Source organism: Otolemur garnettii, unplaced genomic scaffold (assembly GCF_000181295.1).
Source record: "Otolemur garnettii isolate 467f Iridium unplaced genomic scaffold, OtoGar3 scaffold00064, whole genome shotgun sequence".
In the NCBI taxonomy this organism is placed as follows: Eukaryota; Metazoa; Chordata; class Mammalia; order Primates; family Galagidae; genus Otolemur; species Otolemur garnettii.
Window position 1 is genome coordinate 1,447,798 of NW_003852459.1, and position 6,265 is coordinate 1,454,062.

General features: G+C 32.3%; 1 protein-coding gene across 1 annotated transcript in view; it reads right to left on the reverse strand.

The window, feature by feature from the left end:
- The window catches only part of LOC100949794 (low-density lipoprotein receptor-related protein 1B-like), a gene marked incomplete at its 3' end in the record, with an annotated part of 1,553,965 nt that overhangs the window by 1,397,588 nt on the left and 150,112 nt on the right, over positions 1–6,265 (reverse strand). The gene's annotated exons all lie outside the window — the stretch shown is intronic.

Here is a 6,265-nt window from a genome sequence, read left to right on the forward strand (position 1 = left end):
ACAGGCATTAGGAAAATATGTTTTTAGGACACAGCATCAAGAAACCTGTAGAAATGGTATAACATACAGCCATAGTTATTATTTTAAATATAAATTTTTACTTTTTTCCTACTCTTCCTCCAGCCTTTATTTCCACCTTTCCTTCTAAAATTTCCTTGTATTTATTGAGCCACACACAGGTCTTTTGAAACTGACAAGCTGTCAGTGCCATTCATTTTCTAGGGTAGAAACTGGGGGCACAAATCACTCATCCCTTTTTACCTGATCTATCACCGGTGTTGTTCTGTCCTCTTTAAAACTTCACCAGTCTCTTCTCTTTTCCTCTTTGCTCTCATACTATCACTATAATTGAGCCAGGTTTATTAAAGTGATAAAATTGTTCTGGTGGAACGATTTTCCTCATGTTTCTTAATGCCTAAACTTAATCACTGGATGTGTAGCCTGATACTTGCAGTTACAGAAACAGATTAATGTATATCATTCGGCAAATACAAATCATTTTTAAATAGTGATTGAGAGTAGTTTCATTTTGAATGCATGTGATAATCACCATGATTCTTCTTTTTTTAAAAAAAATTATATATGTTGAGAGAAATAAATATTTGACTAACTTTAATGTAAATGCTATATTGTATACACATATCATTTAGTAATTATCAATTAGGAGAGATTTTTGTCAAAACAGATTCTTTATCCTGCACACTCTTTTTTTCCCACTTAAAAAATATAGCATGTATTACTGAGGTTTCTAATGTTTACCAAGAAGCCTCTCCTTCGATTCTGTATGAAATGAAGTAGAAATTTCCAGGTGTTATTTTTAAGCTCTATATTCTCTAATTTAGGCACTGACAACTAATTAATTCATACACAGGTGAATGCAGGTGTGGAAAATTGTGCCGGCAATTAATCGCACCTGTGAAATGTTTAGCCTATGAAACAAAAGTGGGGTCTTTCAGATGTTGGTTACGAGCATTCTATCTTGAAAAAAATGTTTCTAGATCCATCTGTTCTAAACATATTTTCCACATTTCAATACAGAATCAAATCTTGTTTATTCCTAATTTTAGTATTATAAAGTTTAACAAAATTTAGTTTTTGAATCTAACCACAACTCATTAAAGTTTCAATACTGAGATATGCTAAGAATTATGCTTTTACAATTTCAATATGTTATATTATCTGCCTCTGTGTGGATGAAATAATTTACCAAATAGATTAATAGATTAGTAATGCATAAATTAAATCCCCAAGGAATAAAAATTAAATTGAATTTATTTATCAATGCAATATTTACATAATTATTTCTAAGATTCACAAACTCAGGCATATCATTATGCTCAAAATATTTCTAATTTCAAGTTCCTTATACTACTTTATACTGCACACTGTATCTACTATGTAGTGTTTTACCAATATATCTTATTGACTTACAAATTGCTGAAATTAATAAATGATTTCCCACTGTGGTGGAGATTTACATGTGAAAAGTACCATTGTTAATAGAATCTAATATTGTGCTTATTCAATATCTTTTTCCTTTTAATCCTTACTAGCAAGTCTAATAAAACTTGTTTTAATAACTATCTATTGATTAAAATCAGCATCATTGCCAAATAAGAAAGGAAATTTTAACCTCAAGAAACTATGTTTGGGTACTTCTTATCGATTTGCAATTAAGAGTGATGGGATTCAGTAGTAATAATTTTGAGAATAGATGTAGGACTTGGTTTTTGTCCAGACACAAATATTGTTTGTGTATATATGTGCACCTAAAACAAATGAAACACCCTCACATAGACCAGAAGGAAAAGGAAAGTAGTATATACATACATATATATTATGTATGTGTGTGAATATATATATACACATATGTATATAGCTTACATTGACTGTTCCAAGCACTGTGGTAACATTGGAATAAGACATTGATGCTTCCTTCAAGGATTTCATATTCAAGCCTGACTTTTGTAATAAGAATTATGAAATAATTGAATATGTATTATATGGATGTTTGAGCAAAGTGGTATAAAATTCCAAAGAGGAAGAGAACAATGCTTTTACAAAGTTTTTAAAGCTGCTGTAGCTCTCAAATATTGAAACATTATAAACAAAATTCTAGCTGAATACTTTAATAAATTGTTCAGCGATACATCTGTTATAAGCATGTATGTAAGTCCTTCTAATATGTTAAGAATCACATTTTTCTTCATTAGACTCTGTTTACATGTCAGTCTTTTGCACAGAAACCTTCAATGACTCTCTGAAGGTAAATGGGTTTTATTAAAATGTCTCAGGAGCTTCCTTCTGAAATTATAAAGAGATATTTTAGGAGCTGGACTCCCAGAACAAATAAACATTCAGTTCTTTTCCTCATTGGGATTATAAACCATCCACCTCTGAGACCCTCTGCTTGTCTAATACTCCAAATCCCATGAAAGGCTGGGGTGGGAGCAATAGAGGACACGAAAGAGATCCAACCCTCCTCCCAACACCCAAATATTGTTTCAACTAACATCAGAGATCAATGAATAAGTTAAGAATTTGATTCATGAGGATTTAATGGGGGGTTTTTTTGGATTTAAAGTTTCTGCTGTGAATAATTTCAAATACAGTATGTCTAATAATTCTCCAGCCTGTAAAGTTTCCGAGTCCATCACCAGTTAAACACTACAGAGTCTGCTTGCTAAGAACATTAGTATCATAGGATGAGGGACAATCTCGTCTGCAATTTGAGAATGAGTGCCAATACATTAAGATGGTACGTACAAATGTAAACATGTTGTGTGGAAAAACTACACAAAAAATACAATTTGAAAATAGACTACTTAAAAAAGTAGCCTCCTACACTATTTGGTGGTTCTATGAATACATAGACCTAAAACAATATGAATAATCTTCAGAGGAAGAAAATAATGGCATCTAGCCTGACAAGTAGTGCTCCAATTTTTTGACCAGCCTGATCTGAAATGGCAGATATTAAGCCCTGACTATTAACGGTGGCAGCTCTGCCGAGTGTCACCCTGGTGATGATTTGATCTGTAAATAAATTCCAATGACTTGCTTTCTCAGTCTGCCGACAGCTCCCAGCATTCGCTTCCCCCCTTTCTGCACGCTCCCTTTTGAAAGTTACATTGCATATGTTTACATTTTCTTCTGACATGATGTATTACACTTCGTCATATCTCGTTATGAGGTGAAACAAGCTACCGTACTGTGACATTACATCATATGCTCTGCACCACACAGCTGCCACACCCCTCCCCCCTCCACGGATCCGAATTACATTAGACAAATTTGGCACGTACATAGCTAGTCATGTTTTATGTTACTGCTTGAATTTGACTAATGCACGAACTACCACATCTGATAGTAACTAAGTGCTGTAAAACTCTGACCAAAGTGACACTTTGCTCTGTATCCACATTTAATAAACTCATAAAATGAATTTTCTACTAAAGGAGTAAAAGTTTTCTTTGAGCATAAAAGATGTGCTTTCACATCTTTTTTTGGTTTATGTGAATTTAGTCGATAGTTCTAAGGGTTTCCTTGTCTGCTTGTTTGGTAAATTAACACCAGCCGCCTTCTCCAAGGAAAAGCAAAGACATCATTACCTTTTAAAACTCTACAGCTGGTCTCAATTTGCAGCAAGTCCTAACCCAGGCAAAGGCACAGAACAGCCCGTGTAAATGTATTGAAGGGAGAGAAACCATAGGGTAGTATGCTCTAATTCTTTTTATTCCTTTCTCTCCTGTTAGTGTCGTAGGGATACTGCAGCTCTAATGCATTAACATAGTTAGTTGACCCATTTTCAAAGCAGTGGAGTAGGTGACTGACTTTGCCTTTTTCTCTTCATCAACACCACTTGTATTTGATGCCTGGGCGTGACCAGGCAATAGAGTGTGGTGAGTCAGGATTTTCCTAAGCAGATTCAGCAAAGAAGGAAATGAAGCCATTATCTAGTAGGCCACCTGAAGGCATTAGACAATCTCTGAAGCATTCAACTGCTAAGACCTGAATCCAGGCAAACTGAAACGTTTCTGCAGTCAATGTTTTTGAAGGATTTTGATTCTGTTTACATTGAGTCAGAATACAGTATGGTGAGTATTCCACGTAACATTCAAATTCACACACTGTTTTGTATTATTTATGTGAAGTGCTTTTTTTGTGCTGAAATACTTATTATGTTAACATTTTTTCAGAAATGCTAAAAACTCATAATGTGGCCCAAAAAGTTAAAGAGCATTTTATAAATTCTTAAGTAGAGCCTATTATTTTTTAGGCTCTTAAAAAAAAAAAAAAACCTCTCATTGATTAAATTATTCTTTTTCTCAATAATTCTAATTTCCCCTGCACCTGCTTTCATTCAGATAAATGAAAAAGGTTGAACATAATAGAGGTATTTTTTTGATTGTCAACTTTGTCCCCTAGGATACCCTTTTGCAAATACTACTATACCCTTTTGCAAGTTTGGAACACCAAATTTTTATAAGATGTTAATAGGCGTCTCAAGAAAAGTTAAACGTTTGCTTTAAAAAAGTTTGGAAAATGCTAAACTAAATAAATTTCTTTGTTGCAGACCTTTCATAACTTTTTAATGGAGAGTTTACATGAATTTCTCTCAGTATTTATTCATTTACTCAATTTCCAATTTGCAAACTTTTGCAATCCCAAGGACTCTTCTGGGACTACATGATAAATAAGTGACTTCAAGGGCTTCTCTGCTCTAGTGGGGATTGTAGCCCTATGAATCTGATCTGGACAATTAAGATAATTTTAATGGAACCAATAAATTCCCTTCATTATAACGAGTCTATGTTGTACATGTGTGTTATATAAGAAAGTGGTTCTTGAGTATTCACCATTTACCCACCACTCTCTATGCTCAGACCAGATGTGTGAATCAGCAGGAGGAATAATTTAAGAACCTATGGGAACTAGTTTAGCAAAAATGTTTCAGGGATCCCGAAAAGTAAGAAGATAAAGATGTTATGACAACTGGTATGTTTTGAAAATAGTGACTAGGAGATAAAATGGAAAAAGACAACTTAAAGAAGACAAGCTGTGCATTATTAAAAAAAACTCTCTCAGATAATATTATTTTTCAAAATATTTTTGAGTGTTAAATATTTTGCATTATTTCAATGTTGCAGGATATCTAGAAAGAGCCATAAATGGCTTGGGAGTAAACAGTTACAGTGCCTGAAAATTTTATTGTCTTCTTAATATAACTAACTTAATATATTCAGAAATAGATTGATTTTAAGGTTTAATCAATTTTAATTATTTTAATCTCAAAATCAACTGCATTTTTAAATTTAAAATCATATACATATATTAAAAATTATCTAATAAGCTGTGATATTCACTCATGTCTATCAAGCTTGATAATTCAGATTTACTGTGCAATGTTGTGATTTTTTTTATAATGTAAAAATGCCTAATATATAAGTAATGTTTTGTGATTTAGCTTTACTGTGCAATTAGATTGATTTACTTTGAAATTTTGTTTTTTAAAATATTGTTGCAGTTCTGTACATTTCCTGTCATTTTGTTGTTGTTGATGGGTTTGGAAATTAAATGATCAACAAGAAATATCACCTTAGAATCTAGTAGGTTCCAAAAAACATAGTCAATTGCTCACAAGAAAAACGAGAACAATATACAAGGTAGTATCAGATCACAGAATAATATATAGTGTGAAGTGAAAAATAGGCGTATTTCAACCTTAATGTTATACCATAGTGCACTGTTCTGGTTCATTTTAGTTAATATTCTAATTGCAACATCCACAATGGGCCATATTTTGTCAGAGAATTACTTATATATTAGGTATTTTTATATCATAATATCAAACAATATATATTTGTAGATAGAAAATATCATTTGAATACTTTAAAACCAAATAATATTTAAAAATGGGCATTTAGTAAATTATTATCCTCTATTAATGTATTCTCATCTCAGTTGATTCTTTTCAGTATTAATAAGAGAAAATTTTATAATTGTAATATGCTCAAATGGACTTATCTCCTTTCTAAAATTACACTTCTGGAAAAAAGAACTGCTATGCTTAATTGGGTCATTGGGGACTGCTGCCAATTACTAAAAAGTCTAAAGTGATTTTGCTCATCAATTTTGAGTAAATTATATTGAAATGCACAAGAAAAACCAAGCAAACTATGAATTTCATTTGCATTAAAAGAGCATTTGGGGGAATATATACAAAAGCACATATACAAACACACACACATATATGTACATATGA